The sequence below is a fragment of the Carettochelys insculpta genome, chromosome 10, assembly GCF_033958435.1.
Source record: "Carettochelys insculpta isolate YL-2023 chromosome 10, ASM3395843v1, whole genome shotgun sequence".
NCBI lineage: Eukaryota > Metazoa > Chordata > Testudines > Carettochelyidae > Carettochelys > Carettochelys insculpta.
This window is the reverse complement of record NC_134146.1, coordinates 6,858,745-6,882,661: the sequence shown is the minus strand read 5'-3', so window position 1 is coordinate 6,882,661 and position 23,917 is coordinate 6,858,745. Positions and strand designations below refer to the sequence as shown.

The 23,917-nt window shown below is 45.2% G+C and overlaps 1 protein-coding gene across 12 annotated transcripts in view; it reads left to right on the top strand.

Moving 5' to 3' along the window:
* WDR33 (WD repeat domain 33) overlaps positions 1-23,917 on the top strand; it is a 103,384-nt gene that overhangs the window by 6,028 nt on the left and 73,439 nt on the right. Inside the window, exon 2 of one of the 12 annotated variants that reach the window (XM_075004556.1) lies at positions 23,150-23,234. The exons of 10 other annotated variants lie outside the window; for them this stretch is intronic. The gene's annotated coding sequence lies outside the window, so the exon portion shown is untranslated. Of the gene's footprint in view, positions 1-23,149; positions 23,235-23,917 lie in introns of those variants that run through there. One more of the 12 variants, XM_075004553.1, reaches the window with a different exon arrangement.

Here is a 23,917-nt window from a genome sequence, read left to right as displayed (position 1 = left end):
GGACCAGGGAAACCACCCTGATTCCCACCTCCCCTGGACTTGCAGAATCTGGGAAACTGACCAGTCCAGGAGGACTGGTGAGTTTGCAGAGAGCTAGGAACTAGGAGGCAGCCTGGTTCCCTCTTCCTGCCGCTTGCAGGATGTGGGAAACTGATCAGTCTGTCACTTTCCTTGGTGCCACAAGTGGTTGGGTGCTGGGAATCAGGCAGCAGTCAAGCTCCCTGCTCACCTCTGATTGCAGAGGTGGAAAACCAAGCAGGGGAGTCACCTGGTTCAGTTTCCTGGCTCCAGCCAGTGAAGGTGAGCAGGGAAACAGGGGCAGCCTGGCTCCCCTCTGCTCCTTGGAGCCAGGAAACTAACCAGAGCTCCCAGCTGTCCACTAACCCTTCCAGAGACCGGGAGACTACTCCTGTCAGGGGTGGCAGCCTGACTTGCGACTCCTGCCCCTGACAGAAGAGGTTTCTTGTCCGGGACAGGAGCAGTGAGTCAAGCTGCCATCCCTGTCAGGGGTAGGGAAAAACTGTTCCTGTGAGGGACGGCGGCCTGGCTCGCATCGTTGTCTTCGTCCGTCCCCCGCCCCCCCCCCCCCCCCCCCCCCCCCCCCCCCGGGACAGGAGCAGGAAACCGAAAATTGCACAAAAAGATATTGTAAATATATTGTGTTGGTATTTGACAAGCTTTTTACCAAAATATAGCATCAGTATTTCATGCACTAGATTTTTGTACTATGGAAATTATTTTGGCTTTCAGTTAACTCCATAGAGGAGACTACCTTGAAGTCATTAAAACTCTGAAAATGGCAGGGATCTGTCTGCACAAAGTAGCTTACAGAATCATTGCCTGTGTGAGATGTGTATTAAATTTTCCTTAAATGGAAAAGGATGCACTTTTCTTTTTGAAAGTGTTTTGCGAAAATGCAAAGTCTGTTAAAGATGGTATTATAGAAGAGGCACTCTTAAGGTGTTAACAACTGCTCAACAAAATCAAGAGCCTTGTAAAGGTGGTATTTTTGAGGCCTTCATGATGTCTATTTTTAAACACCTTTTTGTCTTAGTGATGAACATCTGTCCTACAGAGAATTAACACCATAACATGCTTTTAACATACTGCTGTGAAGCTAAATATAGCTGAAAGTGGGATGGGCTTTTGTAAATTACAGTAAGGGTAGTGTTTTTTAAACATGAAAAGTAGCATACTACTTCTAAAAGTTTGCTTCAGACTCTGCCGCCTTATGCCTAAAGCAAAACACAGAAATTTCCACCATCTGGTGATTGATTAACTTGGAAATGTGTGTCTCTGGAATGTTTTATTTTCCTACTGAAAGGTACATCTTAAACTGAGGCAATAAAGAATGAGTTTTTAGAATTGCAGATGTATTCCAAGTAGTATAGCCGCACAGCTTTTTGTGTTACTTCTTGAATATCTCCCAGTCAACATGATAATAACAGCTTTGTTGAAGGACTTTATTCTAACACTGTACCATGATGTAGTTAAACGTGATTGTTTCATGTGGGTAGGTCTAAGTGACTCTGAATAATGTTAAAATCTTGGAAAATCAAACAGGTTGGAGTATGTTATTCTAGTTCCCTTTCTATTGTGTGAATCTGTACTTTTCATTTCCCCTGTTTTTTGTCTCCTTCAGGCAACAGGTTTCTCTGATAAAATTTCTCTGTAGTGCATGCTGCTTTGTCAGCACCTTTTGCAGTCAGGCCTGCTGGACTGCACTGATTTAGCTACCTAAACTTCTGCTACTGTGCCCAAGATGGTAGAGATTTTCTTCATCAAGCTTGCTTTGAAGGCTCCTTTTTCTAGGACGTGTTGCCATTTTCTCCCTCTCCTTGCAGATTGGTGTCTGTTGGAGCAGAAGAATGGGGATACTGTTAGCTTAAACAGGCCCTCAGAACTTCGGGACTGCAAAAGAGCTTGTATGGTGACATGGAAGGGTTCCTATTCCCACATCCAGAATTTAATGATGGGAACTATTGTAACAGTTGGCATAATTGTTACATTTAGGTAGTTCCTAGTGGAACTTAAATTACATTATGCTTGTGCTGGTTGATTTTTTTTCTCAAACCCATGAAACTTCCAATCAGTCACAGGCTTATAGAGACTTTGGTGGGATTGATGTAAGTACTGTGAGGCTGTGCCCAAAAACAGTCTTTACTTTTATAACATTCTTCATAAAAATCTATACTTTCTGAAAAGTGCAAGTCTCAATCCTGGGACCCTTTCCCTTCTAGTTCCAGACTGCTGAATCAATTTAAAACATCCCTTTTTCAGAAATCAACATTGTTTTGGGGCCTTAATCTCTAATATCCATAGGGCAAATTACACCTCAGTCTAGTACATTAGATCCCCAGATTATACAGAGGTTGCATTCCTGTGCAACCCTACCTAAGTCAAATTTTGTATTACTTGTGGGAGCTGGGAAACTGACCAGCACTAGTTTTCTGTCTCCTTTCAGCAGCAGGGAAGTGGGAGCCAGGCTCCTGCTCCAACAGGAGGAGGCAATTGACCAGTGCTGGTCAGTTTCCTGCCTCCTGTGCATAGCAGGGATTGTGTGTGTTTCAGGGTTCTACTGTATTGGAATCTTCTATTAATCACTTTTTAGCAAGTGTTCTTGAATTTTCTGACCATAAAATCTTTACTCCTTTTGGTCATCACATCCATTTGAAGGGCTGGGAAGCTTGTGTTGCTGCTTTCATCAAGTATCTTGCCTTTGATTTTCCACCCTCAATAAGGTCTTTCCAAGATCAGCCCTAAACCTTGTTTTGAAGACAGAAGGTCCCAGGGTAGGGTATTGCAGTATCCCAGTCTGACATGTAAATATGGGTATTGTTGGTTTGGATTAATTGTCATGGTGTTGCAACCTGTCCTACTAGATAAAACAAGATTTGTGGTGCAGGTGAAATAGAATCTTCAACAGACACCACGCAAAACTCAAAATTGAGGGGGAAATACTAGTAGTGGAGAGGGAGTACTTAAGACTTATAGTTTTACCAGTTCAAATGCTAGATTAAGTTTAAAGAGTTAAACTTAGAATTTAGCATGTTTTGAAAGCAGGAAAACCCAGTGAAGCTCAGCCTTAGCTTTACCTCTTAATTGTCTACTGCTCTGAGCATCTTGTGGACGTAACTATAATTTAGCAAGCATCTTCATGTCAAAAATAAGTTATTTTGGAGGATAGCCAGCAAACTGTCTCAGAATCCCCCTCTTTGCTTTCCACAGGCTCAGAATGTGGCCATCTCTGGGTCATGCCATTTGGGGGAGGCAACAAAAACTCCCAGCCAGAAGTCAGTTGATAGAACAGAATCATTTTCCTGTTTCTGCTGGAGTCTGGGGCAGCTGCTGCAAGACAAAGTGAAACCGTCTGGTTGGTCTTATGTTTCCCTGGACCTGAGTCTCTATCAATACAGGTAGAATGGTACTCCAGTGACTAATCTTGTCTGTATGGAGCAGGGCAGTAGAGGTAGAGTTTGTTTTGAGGTACCTTAACTGGAGAGCACTTGGACTGTGTCAAAGCTGAGCTCTTCTGAGTTTCATGGGAGCTTTGTTGCAGACTTTTAAGGTATGTCTGCAGAGCGAAGACCACCTGTGTGGCTTGGCCTGTGGGGCTGTTTCACTCCTTTGTAGACTTCAGCATATGGGCTGGAGCCCAGGCTTTAGGATGGGTTGGCAATAAGTGGCTAGCAGGCTGAACAGAGTTCTCCAGGCATTAGCTCCTGGCTGGCCACAAGATGCTTTATTTATTTGCACGTTGGTAGGTATGGCCACTCGTAGTCCCCATTTGCTGCTGCTTGATGTCCACCCCTGCTGTAGGACACTGCAGGATGTGAGAATCCCAGATTTCAGGCGTGAGCCTGGAAGTGTAGACAGCAATGAATATCCCCATGGGCAGAGCACACTGAGCCCAGGTTGAGTGGCCTGGCCCGTCTGCAGATTGATCTTTGCTATGTGTATGTATTCTTAGAGTTTAGGAGCCTCTGGCTGTGTTTGTTTCATGGAATGTGGTTTTGACTGTGGCACTCTTCATTCATCAAGTGTATGTGTTCTGAATCCAAAAAGTACTAACTGTCCCCTGGAATTGTTGGTAATTTTATTTACAGTAAAAGACAAGTTATCCGGCACTTGGATAACCAGCACATTCAGTTAGCTGGCAATACAGTCTGATCACCCTCACTTATTGCCATCAGTTCCACCAGGTCTGGCTTACTTTGCTTTGGTATACTGAAAGATTGTAGCTTTCTCTGGCTGTGGAAGAGTCGGTAATAGAAAGTATTTCCTGATACTCAGTATACTGGGGAGTATCCATATAGAATGCTATGATTGGAAGGGACCTTGAGAGGTTGAGTCGAGCCCTCTGCCCTCATGGCTGGACCAAGTGCTGTCTAGACCATCCCTGATAGACATTTATCTAACCTGTTCTTAAATATCTCCAGAGATTGAGATTCCACGACCTCCCTGGGCAATTTATTCCAGTGTTTGACCACCCTGACAGTTAGGAACTTTTTCCTAATGTCCAGTCTAAACCTCCCTTGCTGCAGTTTAAGCCCATTACCTCTTGTTCTATCCTTAGAGACCAAGAAGAACAAGTTTTCTCCCTCTTCCTTATGACACCCGTTTAGATACCTGAAAACTGCTGTCATGTCCCCCCTCAATTTTCTTTTTCCAAACTAAACAAGCCCATTTTTTCCAGCCTTTCTTCATAGTTCATGTTCTCTAGACATTGCTGATTCTCGTTGCTCTTTTCTGGACTCTTTCCAATGTCTCCACATCTTTTTTGAAGTGAGGCACCCAGAACTGGACACACTACTTCAACTCAGGCCTAGCCAGTGCAGAGTAGAGCAACACACCTGTTAATGCATCCCAGAATCCTGTTTGCAACAGCATCTGACTGTTGACTCATATTTAGCTTGTGTCCACTGTAACCCCTAGATCCCTTTCTGTCATATTCCTTCCTAGATAGTCGCTTTCCATTCTTTGTGTGAAGAAAGAAGAAACTGATTGTTCCTACCTAAGTGGAGCACTGTGCATTTGTTCTTTATTAAACTTCATCCTGTTTACCTCAGACCATTTCTTCAGTTTGTCCAGATCATTTTGAATTTTGACCCTATCTTCCAAAGCAGTTGCAACCCCTCCGAGCTTGGTATCATCTGCAAACTTAATAAGCATACTTTTTATGCCAATATCTAAATCACTGATGAAGATATTGAACAGAACCAGTCCCAAAACAGACACCTGCGGAACCCCACTTGTTATACCTTTCCATCAGGATTGACAACCATTAATAACTACTCTCTGAGTATGGTTATCCAGCCAATTTTGCACCCACCTTATAGTAGCCCCATCTAAGTTGTATTTGTCTAGTTTATTGATAAGAATATCATGCTAGACCATGTCAAATGCCTTACTAACGTCTAGGTATACCACATCCACTGCTTCTCCTTTATCCACAAGGCTCGTTTTCCTATCAAAGAAAGCTATCAGATTAGTTTGACGTAATTTTCTTCTTTGCAAATCCATGCTGGCTGTTCCCTGTCACCTTACCACCCTCCAAGTGTTTGCAGAGGATTTTCTTAATTACTTGTTCCTTTATCTTCCCTGGCACAGAAGTTAAACTGACTGTTCTGTAGTTCTTATTCCCCTTTTTATAGATGGTCACTATATTTGCCTTCTTCCAGTCTTCTGGACTCTGTCCTGTCTCCCATGATTTTCCAAAGAGGATAGCTAAAGGCTCAGATACCTCCTCTATGACCTCCTGAGTATTCTAGGATGCATTTCATTAGGCCCTGGTGAATTGCAGACATCTAGCGTTTCTAAGTGATTTTTAACTTGTTTTTTTTTTTTAATTTTATCTTCTAAACCTACCCCTTTCCCACTAGCATTCACTATGTTGGGCGTTCCTTCATCAGACTTCTCAGTGAAGACCGAAACAAAGAAGTTACTAAGCATCTCTGCCATTTCCAAGTTTCCTGTTACTGTTTCTCCCTCCTCACTGAGCAATGCCCCTACCCTATCCTTGGTCTTCCTCTTGCTTCTAATGCATTTATAAAAAGTTGTCTTGTCTCCCTTTATGTCTGTAGCTATTTTGAGCTCATTTTGTACCTTTGCCTTTCTAATCTTGCCCCCTGCATTCCTGTGTTTGCCTATATTCATCCTTTGTCCTAGTTTCCATTTTTGTATGTGATTCCTTTTTTATTTTGAGATCATGCAGGATCTCCTGGTTAAGCCAAGGGGTTTTTGCCATATTTTCTATCTTTCCTAAGCAGTAGAATAGTTTGCATTTGGGGCTTTAATAATGTCTCTTTGAAAAACTGCCAACTCTCCTCAGTTGTTTTCCCCCTCAGTCTTGTTTCCCATGGGACCGTACCTACCAGCTCTCTGAGTTTACCAAAATCTGCCTTCCTGAAATCCATTGTCTCTATTTTGCTGTTCTCCCTTCTGCCCTTCCTTAAAATTGTGAACGCTATGATTTCATGATCACTTTAACCCAAGCTGCCTTCCACTGTCCGATTCTCAATCAGTTCCTCCCTATTTGTTAAAATCAGATCTACAACAGTTTCCCCACGGCAGCTTTTTCAGTCTTCTTAAATAAAATGTTGTCTCCAATGCAGTCCAAGAACTTATTGGATAGTCTGTATGTTGCTGTGTTAGTTTCCCAACATATATCTGGATGGTTGAAGTCCCCCATCACCACCATATCCTGGGCCCTGAATGATTTTGTTAGTTCTTTAAAAGAAGCCTCTTCCACCTGGGTAGGTGGCCTGTAGACTCTTAGCAGGACATCGCCCTTGTTTTTTAACCCTTTTAGCCTAACCCGGAGACTCAACACATCTATTTGCTATGTCCATCTCCACCTCTGTCCAAGTGTGTACATTTTTAATATATAATGCAACACCTTCCTTTTTCCCCGTCTATCCTTCCTGAAGAAACCAAAAGAAAATAGTAAGCAAGGGAATCTCCACTTGTACCGAAATTCTCATTGTTGGCAATGTTGGGGCAGGAAATTCAGAGGCAGGTGACAGAAAGTAATGAAAATAGAGTGTGAGGAGGGTAAGTCAGTTGTAACTTGACCAATGAATATTTTAAGGAAGGGAATAAATTTTATAATTCTGACATACATAACTAGTAAAGCTGTTTCTGTTAAATAATAGAGCAACATATGTGCCTCTGAATAAAATGGTACGCTGAAGCTGCCAAGTGTCTTTCTTTACTTCACATGTCTAGTGTTTTGTAGCCACTGAAGATAAAGCTTTGTATTTATATATGTAATACATTATGATACTGAAGTTTATTTGGGGATTATACATTTGGAGATCATTTTGGATTAGTGAGCTTGCTGAATGCAGTGCTCATTGTTTTTTTGTTTTTTTTTTTTTAAACTAATAAAAATGCCCTTTGCTAATACAAAATAAGAGTGAGATTGTAAATACTAAATTATCAAATACAGCACCTGCACTAACCTTTATTTTTTTCTTTCTACCTGTATGGTCTTTGTCATCACGCAATTTAACAGGTTGCCGCATTCAGGATTAATTTGGGTAGCTCTTATTTTGATGCACATTATTTATGGATCAGGACGTAAATTTGTTTATATCTGACACACGACTAACGTCAAACACTGTTTTATAAGGATAGAGTGAATTCTGCTGAGGCCTTTAATGCCAACCCTGGTCATAGATTCTGTTTTTTAAGGCTAGATTCTATCATATATATAACAAGCAGTCCCATGGCACATTAGAAACTTATCAGAGAGGTAGCCGTTAATTTGTATCTTCGAGAACAAGTCCTGTGGCACCTTATAAACTAACAGATATTCTTTAGAAACTTACCAATTTATTTGGCCATGAGCTTTCATAAGAAAAACCTTCTCCCACAAAAGTTTATGAACTAATAAATTTAGTTTCTAAGGTGCCACAGGACTGTTTGTTTGTGAAGCTACAGGCAAACACAACTACCACTCTGAGACTTTATAGTTTGACTTCTTGCATAACACAAGCAACATAGTATCTGTCACTTATTTCTGGATCAGATGCAAAACTTGTTACTGAGTAAGAACATATGTTTTACAAAGACTCCCTCTTAATATAAAACAATAATGGAGAATCCACCACATTCTTTGGAAGATTGTTCCAAAGGGTAATTGTTCTTCGCTTTTAAAAAGGTGGACTTTATTTCCTGTAGAACAGAGTTCTGTAGATTGAAAACTTGTCTTGCACCAATAGGTGGTCCAGTCAAATATACTACCTCATGTAACTGGTCCCACCTTCCGATCTAAAGATGTTTAATTTCAATCTCCAGCCACTTGATCTATGATTGACGTTGCTGGATTAAACAGCTGTTTCTCAAAAATATCTTACCCATGCAGTTACTTACAGACTGTGATTAAATTGCCACTTTGTCGTTTTGCTAAGCAAAGTAGATTAAAATTCCAAGTTTCTCACCGTAAGGTAGGTTTTTCAGACCTCATTTAGTTCTTGTAGCTCTCTTCTGAATCTTTTCCAATTTTTTAACAAAAAGGAAAATGAAGCCCAAGAGTGATTACTTGCAATAGTACACAAAGGAAATTTTTGGCAGTAATAAGTATATATTGTGTCCTATGCTGGTATTCATAATTGTTATAATTAGCACCTATTGGTCTTTCCAGAAACTCTTCACTTGCTCTCAAAAAGAAGCAAAATTAGTTCTTATACCATTGGGAATTACTTTTAATCTTTTCCTTATAAAAAAGGGCAGACTGAGCAGTATAAAGTCTTCAAACATAAGGAACTGAACTGTTGCTAACAGTGGATTTCAGTCTATCAACAGGTACAGTAAACCCTCAAGTTACACATGGGTTGCACTTGTGTGTGTGCACGCACATGCAGAACTTGAATTTTTGTGCAAGTCAAGGGGGAGGGGGAACCAGGCTGCAGCCTGGTTGTTGGCTCCCCTGGGCTTACAGGAGGGGGGAAAGTGATCAGTCCAGCAAGGGGGAACCAGGGGGCAGCCTGTTTCCTGTCTCCTTGCCATTTGCAGGACCCTGGAAACTGACCAACTGGTCAGTTTCCTGGGTCCTGCTGGCAGTGGGGAGCTGGGAAACAGGCAGCAGGGTGGCTCCCCTCTGCTTGCAGAGAGGGGAAACTGAGCAGGGCAGCAGCCTTGGTCAGTTTTCTGGCTCCAGCCAGTGGAGGGGAGCTGGGAACCAGGGGCAGCCTGGCTCCCCCTCCACTCCTTGGAGCCAGGAAAGCAACCAGTGCTGCTGCCCTGGTCACTTTGCCAGCTCTGCAAGTGGAGGGGAGTCAGGAGCCAGGCTGTAGTCTGGTTCACAGTTCCGTGCGATTCCAGGGACTGGGAAACCACTCCTGTCGGAGGCAGGAGTTGCATTAGCCTGAGACGTGCAACTTTACTGCATGTTTCTGGAGGGTTTACTATACTGAGCATTTAGAATGGACAAAATAGTTTTCATTATGTTTTCAGAAAGTATTCTGGAGATTCTTTAATGCTAAATTTGTATTTGGCATTATTTCAAGGCTTTTTTGGGAGCATTTATTGAAAATACAATGCGCTCTCTGAAAGACTATAGTATTGATAGGGCTCAGTCCTTTCAGCAAAATGTGCAGGAGAGAGGCAAAGGAATTGGTGCTGAAGTTCAAGAAGAAAAAGGTTTAAATGAGAGAGAGAGATATGAGAGCAGAAACAAAATTCCCAGGCAAGAGATTGAGAGAATGAGATGCGGGAAATGTTCTTTCCCCGCTATGAAAATGTGAAGAAGTAGGATAGAATGGATCTTTACCTCCAAGCCAAATGAGGTAATATTGCCCATAGGCACACCAGTGTCTCCTTGAATGGCTACAGCAGAAACCATACAAACATGGTAATGGAAACAACCCAATAAATTTAAGCCTTTTCTAATTTAGACTGCTTTTGCCTGCATATTTAATTTTGTTTGGGCAATGGGTATAATCTGGCAAAAGGAATTTTGTCAGTAACTGTGGCTACACTCAAGCTTTTGCTGATGCATAACGTAGGAATGTAGGGCTGTAAGAGACCTCAAACAGTCATCTAGTCTTGGCCACTTCTCAGGCAGGACCATATATAACCCTAGAGCAGGGGTGTGCAAAGTGGGGAGCTGTTAGCCGATGGCCAAGGATGTTTGGTGAGGTGCCAGCTATGCCCGTTTTATACCATCCGTGACTTTAACCGCTAGGACGCACTGTCCCTTCGCGGCGGGCAGCCTGGGCTAGGCTGACGGATGCCCCAAGGTCCTAAACACCCGTGACTTTAACTGCTAGAGCTCAGAGCCTCTTCGCAGTGGGCAGTCAACACTGACTGACAGGTGCCCCAATGGCAGCACTAAGAGCCTTTCCACACCTGTGACTTTAACTGCTAGAGCTCAGAGCCCCTTCGCAGTGGGCAGTCAGGATTGACTGACAGGCGCCCCAAGAGTTTACCCCGTGGAGGCGGCACAACTCAACGCTAGGCTCTTAGTACTCTCACCTAATGGCCAGGCTTTATAGCCAAAACGGCTGAGGTTCTTTAATTGTGTTGGCTGCTTTACAGTAAACCAGAGAAACAAGTCAGGCTTATGCACAAACGGTTACCCAAAATTTATTAAACTAGATTTTAATCATGTGGTTACAAAATTTAGTGCCTACTTATTTAAATGTATAGATGTTACACACACAAACAAGTTACAAAACTGAAGCCACTATCCCAAAGAAAGAAAACAAAGAATAGAGCTCTATTTCAAAATATGTGTACACTAAAGATAGGAGATCAGGTGTGGGTGCTTCTTACCCTCCTTGCATCTCTCGATTCCAGCGGTGCCAAGCCAGGATCGGTCACTCAATTCCGCGGAAAGACGAATAAGGGACAAGGCTTAGGGACCCCTTTAGCTGCAGAAGCCTTGGGAGGCTGTCACTTACCTGACCAGCAGATAGATAGTGAAAAGCACTCAAAAATCATGGTGCTGTAGGTCCCATACTTATACCTCTGTACTCCTTTATTCTCTTTCTCCTTTCTTATGCCAAATTGGGGCTGGTCTGTCTGGGCGATGCCAGCTCTCGCAAGAGTAGTTTACACTTGCAAGGGAGAGAAACAATAAGTTTCGACTACTGGACATTCCTTTTATTAGGGGAAATATTTTCCCACCTAGGATGCTGGTGTGTGTGCATCACGTTATTTAGTAGGGGCTAAGAGCCATGTCTGTCGCAGCTTCTCTGTCTGCTGTGAGCCTAATCGTTGTATATGTTCCCAGAGGCACATTGTAGCAGCACACCTGTGCTTCTCACAGCTTCAAAGGCTGTGCTGGAATTTATGTTAAGTGCCCTGTTGTTTTGGCTCCCTTGTGTTCCCAGCAATGCTGGTCTGAGAGGGGGCTGGCTGTCTGGCTACAGGAGCGTGACATTTTGTAAGGCTGGTGCAGCATGATCGGCTCTCTCCCCACTTCTCCCTTCTCCCGCAGCTTCCACTGCCTCCCTAGCCCTCTGCTTCCTCCCCGTGGCCTCCGCCACTGCCATCGTCAAGGGAACACCCCCCTTACTGCTGGGCTAGTTGAAATGTTCAGGGGCCCTGAGTCAAGCAGGCAAGTTCCTTCATGGTGTGAGCATGGCCAGGGGGTTGGGAGAGGTTGTGGAGGGCCTGGCAGCAGAGCGTGCACTTCTGCCAACACACAAGAAAGACCATTTATTTGCAATTATGATGGTTGTGGTAGAGGCTTCACCAAAGACTTTAATCTTCTTTGCCACTTTCTCACAGTGGGGAAAAACTGTTTGAGAGTACAGCAGATGGTTGCAAGGCATGCTGTTGCACATGATTCTGACAAGGGAATGCTGAACTTAAAGTAAAACAGCCTCATCCTAAACGAAGTCTTGCCTCTCGCTTGAGTGATATATTCCTCCTAAAGCACATTAATGAAAAGTTGAAGTGGCACCAGAAAGCAGAGTTCTGAATAAACCTGCAGAAAAGGAGTTACTAGCTGTTGAAACACTAGTTCTGCATTAAGAGCTTCTGTAGATAATTCAACCAAAAAAAGATTCCTGGCTTGGTAAGGTGGCTGCATTGGTTCCTGCAGCCTGTGTCACGCTGGTCCCTGAGCGTCCCCCAAGATGCTGGTGTCGAGTGAGTGTTGCATGTAGGGATGCAGGGCTGCCTTCAGCCTTGTGCCACCACCACCCATCAATACGGCGCTGCCATGAGTTACCTTGAGTCCTCCACATGCCCTCCTGGGGACCTCTTGCAGGCATCTCTTCCTGTGGTCCTCCCAGAGGTTGTGGGGGGCCCTGTCTAATTGCAGGGTGGAAAAGTGGCCCAATATGAAAAGTTTGCTCACCCCTGCCCTAGAGCATCCTTGGCAAGTGTTTGGAGGTTTTTAAAAATAGACAATGATGGAATCTACAACCTCCATTAAGAGCTTTTTCTGCTGCTTAACTATCGTTACAGTTAATTATCTAAACCAATTCTACCTTGATGCAGATTTAAGCCCATTATTGTCATACTTTCCATTGACATGGAGAACTATATCATAATCTTCTATAACATCCCTTCTCAATTTACGTGAATACTGGCATCAGATTTCCCTCCCTCCTTCCACTCTTGTTTTTTTTCCCCTCAAAGTTAAACATGCCCTGTCATTTCCTCATAGGTCAGGTTTTCTAAACATTTTTAATTTTTGTTGCTCTCCTCTTGACTTTCTAATTAACTAATTTTTTTTAAGTGGCACCCAGACCTGTGCACTTGTACTCCAGGTGAGGCCTCATCAGTGCTGGGTATCTTATAAACAATATTCTTTTTAATACATCCCAGAATATTAACTTTTTTCACATCTGCATCACGTTGTCTCACATCCAGTTTGTGGTACAGATTCTTTTCAGCCATTGTACTGCCTACCTAGTTATTCCTCATCATCTGTTTGTGTCTTTCTTTGTACCCTAAGTGTACTTTGCATTTGGCTTTATTGAGTTACATTGTGCTGAATTCAGACATTATTCTATTTTTGGGGGTCTTTTGGAGGATGGGGCTTGAAATCAAACTGCTTGTAACTTCTCCAAACTTGGTGTCCTCTATAAGTTGTATTAGTATACTCACCATTCCATTATCTAAGTTATTAATGAAAATATTGAACTGGATATAATGTCCCCAGTATATATATCTTCCTGGTTTGACTGAGAGCCACTGCTCACTATTCTGAATGATTACTCCCCACACCTCCACCAATTGTGGATCCATCTTCTACTGACTTATTTTATGCTACATTTCCCCCAGTTTGCTTGTGCTAATGTTTGTCAGAAGCTTTGTTAAAATCAAGATCTATCAGGTGTGCAACTTCCTCGCGATATTGTCTGCACCAGGAAACCTGTCAAAGTTGGATTTGAATGACATGACTTGTTCTTGACATCCATATCTGCTATTACTTACAACCATCTTATCTTCTAGGTGCTTACAAATTGATGGTTTAATAACTTGTTCGAGGATCTTTCTAGAAGTTAGGCTGATTGATCTATAACTCCTTGGGTCCTCTTTGTGCTCTTTAAAAAAAATGTGTATTCCACTCTTCTCCAATCCTCTGGGATCTCGCGCATCTTCCATGAGTTGTCAAAGATAGTAGCTCCAAGATTTTCAGGCATTTTCATTTGTAGTAATGTAAATGGTGCAATAAAAATCAAGCCTGTAACAGACATTACTGTACTAGCAAAAGTCCCCCCCCCAGTGTAGACCTGGGTGTAGGAATAAGAAAGAGACAAGAGAAGTATTTAAGACTCCTCCATATAAGCGGAAATAGGTTCTTCATCCAGAATGTGGTTTAAAGTCACAGTAGAAGTGTAAACTGTGTACATTTTCGAGGACAACTCTTACCTGACATATGAAGAATCACAGAAAATGTAGTTCCCTTTTTAAAGTTTGCAATTTGCTTTATTAAAAGTTATACCTGAGGGTTTAAAAAACCTTTGTAGCATAAAGAAAATATCCCTAAGAGTATTATCCTCTTATACTTTGTAACCTTTTTGTGGCAGAGGCCCTTGTCTTTGTTCTGTGTGAACATTGGCGTCTTGGTCATAACTTGAGGTTCTTCCTCAAGTGTCCCCATGGGTGCTCCATGGTGGGTGTCAGGCTCGCCCCGGCGCCGCAGGTCGGATCTTTTCAGCAGTTTCTGCCGGACTGTGCATGCGCCGGCGCGCGCCACTCCCTTGCGCGCTCCCGGCCGCGTGCGCGATCCGGTCCCTGCCAGTTCCTCTTTAACCGCCATTGGCTGCAGACGGAATCCGCTCAGGCTACAGCCAGAGTTAGCGTATTTAATGTTTTTAAAGTGTTGAGAGCTTCTTTTTCAGTCTTTAGCTTAAGTTAGCTTGTTATTGTTCTCAAAAAAAAAAAAAAAAAAAAAAAGAAAAGAGAGTAAAAAGTAAAGTTTTACAGCCTTAGTAGGCAGCGGAGGCCTGGGGACATAAGGCCATTAGGCCTCCTGCCGCGGCAGGCTGAGTCCGAGAAGGGAACAGGCACAGAGAAGGTGCTAAGTACCCTATTAACAACTCAAAGACTCGCCACAATGTCCTCTTCAGGATTCAAAAAGTGAGAGTCATGCTGCAAAGCGATGCCGGCCTCCGATGGGCACAGAAATGCTCCTTCTGCGCAAAGCTCACAGCCAGAGCAAGGAAGGACAGAGAGATACAGCTGAAAATGCTGCTCTTTGACAAGGCCCTCCAGCCAGACGCGCCACAGCGGCGTCACCAGCAGGGACCCACAGGGGCCCATAAAAGGAAAGCTGCTTCCCTAACCCCATCAGCGCAAAAACGGAGGAAGCTTTCACCAACCCGATCCCTGCCAGCAGCCACAGCGAGCGGGACGGGTGGAGCGCATAGCCCCCAGCCGCAGTCACAGCTGAGCGTCAGCAGCGCGGAGACGCACGTGGCAGAGGCTGAGCCTCCGATAATCAAACAGCCGCCCCGCACCGCAGGCAGGGCGGTGGCCAGGCAAGCGCTGGAACCGGCGGCACCACAGCTAGCGGCACTGACCCCCGGGGAACCGGCGGTGCAGAGCTCGCAGGCACGCGGCCTGCAGGCACCGGGGGAGACCACCCACATGGCACCACAGCGGAGCATGCCGAGCGCGGCGCAGACAGCAGGGCTGAGATCCCCGACATGGAAAGGGGCGGAGCCAGCCCCACAGGGGAGGGGAAAGGCAGCACAGAAAACCCGGCACCGCAGCCCTTCTCCAGACAGGGCTGCAGGGCTACTCACTCTAAGCCCTCCACTTATGCTGCAGACTCCAACGAGGCGGCAGGGGTCACCTCCAGTATACCCTGAGCCCCCATCCCCGTTCCTACAGCCAGCATCACCATGGCTCGGACCACCATCGCCCTTCCTGGGCTTTGAACCCCTGGGGTACTGCCACAAATCAGTCTCTCCATTATCTCAATCACCCAGACGATCTCGCTCCCCCAGACGCAGGGGGTATGCGCCTCCAGAGTGGTCCAGGTCTCCATCTCCGGAACAGTGCCCGTGTTGCCATGGTCGCCCCTATCATGCGGGGCATAGACACCATAAGCATACTCCCAGGGACAGATCCCCCCCAGACGTTTCAATATCCCTGAGGGCAATTGCGGACGGGGACGGGGATGGGGACGGAAACGCAGATATCTCGGGGAGTTGATTCTGGAACCCCGAGAGGATGTATCACCGTCAGCAGGACTCAGAGGGGTCCAGAGAGGCTTACCCTAGCGGTTCCTCGCTATCTTCCCCTGACGAGGCCACGGCCCCAGGGGACATCCATCCTCCGGACGATCTCAAACAGTTCCAAGAGCTGTTTAAAAGGGTGGCCTTCACGCAAGGCATCCAAACAGCAGAGGTGCAGGAGAAACACCATAAGCTCCTTAAAAACCTGAGACCTCCAGCCTCTTCCAAAATAGCTATTCCGCTGATGAAGCAATCATGGAGTCCGCCACCACAATATGGCAGACCCCTGCGTCCACTCAACCTATAAACAAGAGAGCGGATAAGAAGTACTTCGTCCCGACGAAGGGCATGGAGTTCCTGTTCATCCACCTGCAACCAAATTCTCTGGTGGTGGAATCGTCTCAACAGAGGTCGAAAACTTCTCGGTACAAGACAGGAGGAACGGACAAGATGCCAAGAAACTAGAGTTGTTCAGCAGAAAGGTCTATTCCTCCTCTACCCTACTGTTGAGAGTGGCGAATTATGCAGCGCATCTAGCGAGCCATAATTTCGACAACTACTCCAGGCTGACTTCCCTCATGGACTCGCTTTCAGAGGACACGAAGCCGGTGCTCAAGGCCATCGTGCAGGAAGGCTACGCAGCCTTGAGGACAGGAGTTCAGATCTCCCTAGACGTAGCGGACATGGCAGCACGCTCAACAGCTACGGCAGTGGTCATGAGCAGGGAGTCCTGGCTCCAGACGTCGGGTATCCCGAGGGATCTGCAGGCAAAGATCGTTGATCTCCCCTTTGACACGCAGAAGCTGTTTGCAGTATCAACCACAGCGTCCCCAGTACCACGGGGCTACAAGCAAGGGTGACATCAACAGCACCAACAGTACAGAACTCCCAGGCGACGTTCTCAGCAGAGCCATGTGTCCTCAGGGCAGGGCCAAAGGCCACAGGTTTGACACACGGATCGAGGGCTGCACTATCACTACCGTCGCGCAATGTCATCCGAAGCTACTGTTCCACCATCGCCTCCGACCATTCTACGACCAGTGGCAAAAGGTCACCACAGATAAATGGGTACTGGAGATCATAGCCACGGGTTACGTGATTCCCTTCCAGTCGCTCCCACTTCCATGACCTCCACCCAGACCCCACCTAAAGGACGCCTCCCACGAAGCGAGACTCAAGCAGGAGGTAGGCCATCTTATGCTTATAGGGGCAGTGGAAAGAGTGCTGGAGCAACTCCGAGGGAAAGGGTTCTACTCAAGATACTTCCTCACAGACAAAAAGACAGGAGGCTGGAGGCCCATCCTAGATCTTCGAGGCCTGAACCAGTACTTGCGCAAGCAACTCTTTCGGATGATCACAGTCGCCTCTATACTGACAGCACTGGACAATGGAGATTGGTTCGTAGCCCTCGACTTACAAGATGCGTATTTCCACATAACTATTCACCTGGCTCACAGGCGTTTTCTCCGGCTTATGGTAGGCAAAGAACATTTTCAGTACAAGGTTCTGCCGTTCGGCCTCTCCTCGGCCCCCAGAGTCTTCACCAAGACCTTGGCAGTGGTGTCAGCCTACCTGCACAGACAGGGGGTGTTTATATTCCCATATCTGGGGGGAAGGAAGAAAAAAAAAAAGACTGCCTACTGAGAGGGGCCTCGGAGGAGGAGGTACTTCGCATGATACGCGTCACAGCAGACACGTTCTCTTTGCTGGGCCTGGTCATTAATCTGGGAAAATCAAAGATAGACCCCGCACAGGACATAGAGTTCATAGGGGCACGTATAAATTCCATCACAGAAAGGGTTTATCTACCAGATGCCCGCTTTCGCGCCATTGGTTCCCTCATGCAAGTCATCACCTTCAGCCCTACGGTGCCGGTTCTGACGTGCTTACAGCTGCTGGGCCACATGGCAGCAGCAACGTTTGTGGTACAGAATGCCCGATTGCATAGGCGCAGCATGCAGCACTGGCTGGCGAGCGTCTACAAACTGGCAGCACACACCGTCCACAGGGTGGTGTCGCCCACGACAGAGGTGCGCAGATCCCTGCAATGGTGGGTGAACCCCAAGAACATGCTAACAGGGGTGCCCTTTCACCAACCACAAATATCTGTTTTTCTCACTACCGACGCCTCCCACATAGGGTGGGGAGCACACATGGGCGAAAAGGTGACGCAAAGACTGTGGTCCTCCACGGAACAGTCACTGCACATAAATATACTGGAGCTCAGAGCAGTGTTCAACGCCTGCAAACACTTTTGAGACCATATACAAGGCAAGTAGTTGGGATCAGTACAGACAATACCTCCACCACGTTTTATATAAATTGGCAAGGAGGAGCTTGGTCCCGTGCCTTATGTGCGGAAGCAGTCCGATTGTGGAACTGGTGCATCGCCAACAATATAACCTTGAAAGCCTCGTATTTACCAGGCGCTCACAATGTGAAGGCAGACCAGCTGAGCAGGCGCTTCGCACTCACACACGAGTGGCAGATCCGTTCCGATCTGCTACGACCGATTTTTCACGCATGGGGATTTCCCCAGGTAGACCTGTTTGCCACTCAACACAACAAGAAGTGCCCACAATACTGCTCCAGGGCAGGACTGGGACGGGGGTCCCTGGGGGATGCATTCGTGATCTCGTGGAGGGGCCCCCTGCTCTATGCCTTTACTCCCACAGTGCTTATCCACAAAGTCTTGCAGAAAGCCAGGAGAGAGAGAGCCCGAATGATCCTAGTAGTCCCAATGTGGGATCAACAGCAATAGTTCCCCTTACTCCTGCGCATGTCGGACCATCCACCGATGCCCCTCCTGGTGGCGCTGGATCTGCTCACGCAAGCCCAGGGGTCCATAGTGCATCCACACCCCCGAGGCCTGCGACTGCAAGCATGGTTAATCCATGGCTCAGCTCCCTAGAGAGCACGTGTATGGAGGGAGTGCAACAAGTCCTAGAAAGTAGCAGGAGGACTTCCACCAGGAAGCCCTATGAGCAAAAATGGACTCGATTCACTGCATGGTGTTCTACCAAGCAATTAGCCCCCCTTGCTGTAATACTAGAGTATTTACTGGACCTCAAGAGAGGCGGACTCTCCCTATCCTCGTTGAAGGTCCACCTTGCCGCCAGTTCGGCTTTCAGACATGAAGAGGAAGGGCACACAGTGTTTGCCCATCCCATGGTTACCAGGTTCCTCAAAGGGCTGGTAAACATATACCCCCCTCGGAAACCGCTTCCACCTTCGTGGAGCTTGGACCTGGTGCTTAATGCGCCAACGGGACCACCGTTTGAACCCTTAGCCACGGTTTCCCTCCGTCTCCTTACGATAAAGACGACCTTCCTTCTTGCAATCACATCAGCTAGCAGGGTGAGCGAGCTTGCGGCAGTTATGGCAACGCCACCCTGCACAGTAATTTCCAAGGAGGCGGTAACCTTACGGCTGCATCCAGCCTTTGTTCCCAAAGTTTCTTCAGAGTTTCGTATTAACGAACCTATAGTTTTACCCTTGTTTTATCCCAAGCCTCATAACTCTAACAAAGAGGCGCGCCTACACCTCCTGGACGTGAGGAGGGCACTGGTTTTCTATATAGACAGGACTAAGTCCTTCCGGAAAACGGATAGACTCCTAGTCTCTCTCGCTCCCAAATCAAAAGGAGAAGGTCTCTCTTCGCAGAGAATCTCGAAGCACATCGTATCCTGCATGAAAATGTGCTACGAACTCAAAAAGACTCCTTTACTGGCCACGCCCAGGGCTCACTCCACTAGGGCAGTGGCGGCATCAACAGCCTTTTTCAAGGGCGTTGCGTTAAAAGACATTTGCAGAGCGGCGACCTGGTCATCCTATGACACCTTCGCCAAGCATTATGCCCTTCACAGGGTATTCCAAGAGGATACCCGTCTCTCGACATCAGTCCTCTCGGGGACAAGCTGCACATAAACTGATTACCCACCTCCTATCTTGGGTTACTGCTGGGTAGTCACCTAATGTGGAGCACCCACGAGGACACTCGAGGAAGAAAGAAGTTACTAACCGTAGTAACGATGGTTCTTCGAGATGTGTCCCCGTGGGTGCTCCACCACCCGCCCATCCTCCCCGCTTTGGATCTCTGTTTAATATTTTTCAGGAGCATCCGAGGCAGTTGGTCAAGGAACTGGCGGGGACTGGAGCGCGCAAGGGAGCGGCGCGCTGGCGCATGTGCGGTCCGGCAGAAACTGCTGAAAAGATCCGACCTGCGGTGCCTGGGCGAGCCCGGCACCTATTGTGGAGCACCCACGGGGACACATCTCGAAGAACCATCGTTACTATTGTGAGTAACTTCTCTTTCCTGGGTGTTACTGCAATACAAATATTAATGGCACTTTTCTATGTTTTGCTGTTTTACTGTAGAGCTTTTGCCTAGGATTGTCTGCAGCCTCTCCTTTCTGGCTTCCTGTGACAGATTTAAAGAAACGCTACTACTCAGCAAAGTTGGGGATTCCTTTAGATCCCATGTTCTCCCTTGTTAATGCCAAATAAAAGAGCAAGTGAAAAGGGTATATATTTGAGTCACTATGGCTATGTCTACACTACATTTCCTTCTTTGGAGGAGGAAGGCAAATAGGGGAGATTGAAAATGCAAATGAAGTGCTGATTTAGAAATCTTGCACTTCATTAGGATAATCTCATTCAGTTGTGTTTTCGAAAGAGGCTTTTCCGAAAACAAAAACAGCTGCTTAGGCAGGGTTCCTTGGGGAGAAAAAAACAACCCATTATCAAAAGAACCTTTCTTTCTATTTTGTTTTGATCTCCCTCATTTGCATTTTTCCTCCTACAGGGGAAAGTAGTGTGTATGGCAGCCTATGAATTCTGCACCAGTGGAGGAAAGCAGGAAGCTTAGGGCTCAGCTCAGTAACTGGCCTATTGTGCTCCTGCAGTGCATCCCCTTGCTCTATCATTCATTTTCTGTTTGGCAAAAGCAGAGTACTATCCGATGTATTTATAATAGAAGCGAAATTTTAGTGGGTGTTTAGCAGACAAAAAAAGAAGCTTAATGTTGCTGATGACAACACTGTTGGGAATAAGCTTTTTAAATTTTGCAGAAGCCATGTAATGTAGTAAGAGTGCATAAACAGATTTCCCTTTTTCAAGATTTAGGGTTTCTTTGTATGAAAGAATTCAAATCATTTAATGTGAGCTGTGATTTAAACCTATTAATTTAATTAATTAATTAATTAAATTAAACAGGCAATTTATGGAAAGCTATGTGAACACTCTTAGTTCAATTTAAGTGATTTATTTTGGTTTAGTTCTATTAATTAGGATTAGTAGTCTTGCCAAAATAATATTATCTTAATTTGACTCCTTTGTGTATGTACATCGTAATACAGCCTTTAATTATGTGATCATACACTATTTCTGATATTCTTTTAACGTAGCTTTCATGTAGGATAATTTCCTGTTTAAAAATAAAAGCAAAATTCCATCATATGGGAGCATCCAGATACCTATGCAGGTCAGAGGGATTGGAACTTTTAGATTCGCTGCACAGCAGTCTGCCACATGAGCAAGTGGAATAACTGATTGCGGTGGTATTGTCTTCCTCTGTGGACCAGAACTAGAGGGTGAGTGAGAGATGCATCATGCTACTGGGTTTCACAGATATTTGCTGATAGCAGTATATGCTTGGGCTGCTTCTACACCTCCATTCTCCCTTTGGAGGTGGCATGGTAATGAGGCAATCCAAAGCAGGGTAATAAGGCACTAAGGTGCATGTTCAGTGCCTCATTAGCATAATGGTGGCCACACAAATTTTCAAGTGCAGACTAGGAATTGCAGATTGACAGTGAAGATGGGGGCAGCGCTGGTCTAGTGTTGTAGGAGTAAGGGAATATTGCAGTGGGGCACTTATTTCGAAGCTGCCCCCATCTTTCCTCTCAATCTGCAATTTCAAGTTTGGACTTTGAAATTCACATGGCCGCCCATCTGATGAAGCGGGTCTTTGCCCTCAACAGCTTATGCTCCAAAATATCTGTTAGTCTATAAGATACAGACTTAACACGGCTACATTTCTGATACTTATGCTAAGGAGGTGCTGAATATGCATGTTAGTGCCTCATTAGCCTGCTTCTAATTGCCTTATTACCATGCCACCTCTGACAGGAGAGAGCATGTAGAAGCAGTGTGGGTTTCCATTGCAGTCTGACGGAAAGTGCTTTTGCGCACACTCTTCTGCCCATTCCCTCAGTCTTGTCCCCATCCTGTCCCAAACATCTCTCTCTCCACCCCTGGCTCTTTCCCTACTCCCATAGTGAGTCCTAATCTCCTTGCCTGGTTAGTCCTAGTCTTTCCCTCCAGGTCCTTCACCCAGCGTGTCTTTTCTTACTAGCTTCCAGTTCTAATCTCTCTCAGGGCATCTCGTCTAATTTATCTTTTGCCACTAGTTGCTTTTCCCAGTTGTCCCATCTTACCCATCCTTTGTCAGATCTATCTCTTCCACCTCCACTGGCTCCTAGTTCCAGTCTCCTTGTCCGATCTGTGTTCCTTCTTTCAGCCAACTGGCTCCCAGTTACCTCCTGTTGCCCTAACTGGCTTCCATTCTCCTGGCTCATCTGTTTCTACGCTCCTCACCATCTTCCGAGCCAAAGTTCTTCTGCCATCTCAAATTCCAGTATCACCAAGCTTACCAATATACTGCTTTTCCTCCTCTTTACTTAGCAATCTTACAGCTTCCTATTTTCCACAGCCTGGGTGTTCTGGACCCCATATTACAGGGGAAAAAACAGCTTCACCCTTGTATATGTTGGCCAGAGCACACTTAGTAGCTTTGTGGTGATCACATTATGTGTAGTCTGGTTTATCTTAAGAGCTGTGAAAAACTTGTTTTGGTAAGAGCAGAATTGTTGAAGGCTTTTGGGTGTTAAAATTTCACCTGAGCATGTGAGAACTACTGCTTTCCTCAGGGTTATAAGGTTCAAATTAGGATGTTTCCCTAAAGACAGCAGAGAGCATGTCTCTGAAAAAAGGGCCACCCTCTGCATATTTCATACCCCTGCTGTGAAGCATGGGCTGTTTAAAAGTGTTTAAGGAAGAGACTGACAGATTGTTTTGCCCTAGTTCAACAAAGTTCTTCTCTAGCTGTCCTGGTGATAAGATTGAATTTTTTTTATGCATTTACAGCAAGGGAAACCAATACTACTAAAGTTAGCTTTTCTTAGTTGCACTTAGGATATTGCGTCTCCTAGTTCTGCTGAGAGTCCTGTGGCACCTTATAGACTAACAGAAAAGTTTTGGGTATGAGCTTTCATGAGCACAGACTCACTTCATCAGATGCTGGTCTTGGAAATCTGCAGGGCCTGGTATAAATAAGCCAGAGCAAGGGTGGGGATAACTTGCTCTGGCTTATTTATACCTGGCCCTGCAGATTTCCAAGACCGGCATCTGATGAAGTGAGTCTGTCCTCACGAAAGCTCATGCTCAAAACTTTTCTGTTAGTCTATAAGGTGCCATAGGACCCTTCGTTGCTGTTACAGATCCAGAGTAACACGGCTACCCCTCCAATACTGGTTCTGCTGAGTTATTCTTTGATGCCCAAGGATTCCTATCACCTAGCAAAAGGTTAGTAAGATACTGCCTACTTAAATCAGGTGACCAGTATTTGTGTATAAAAGACATAATGTTCTAGATCACTGAATTGGATTTTCCAGAGGGACTTTTGTGATCTGATTACTGAATTAAGAAAAAGATTTCAGTTCCTTTTCTGATTTTTTTTTTTTTTTTTTGTGTTCGTTTGTAAAATACCTACAAATGTAAAGAAGATAAGTAGAGATTTTTGATATGGTATTATGTGAGTAAAATCAATGTATTTGGTGCATTGTAGATTCATGAATAACTAGTTTCGCAAAAATAGTCCACTTATTTTTTTTGTATAAATCTGTAAAGCATGCTTTAGTTATTTAAAGGGGAACATTCCCATCAATAAGGTGAAAAGTAACAAGAGCATGGATAATATTTTTAATAATTAGGAGACAGAATGGTAAATAGGTTTTAGAGTGTAAACATGAAAATGTATAGGACAAGTTAGACTAGATATGGCAATACAAAGTTGAAAATAATGCTGAGATTAATAGCCCAAGAAATGTGAAGGATGGTGAAGCCAAGAAGGTGCAGCTGGTAAAATTTTGTCTTTCTAGATGAAGTACAGTGGAGCGGTTCTCAACCTGAGGTACACAGAGCTTTTCAAGAGTGCACATTAATTTAATGTTTCTCAACCTTTTTTAATAAAAAATTGGATTTATGTT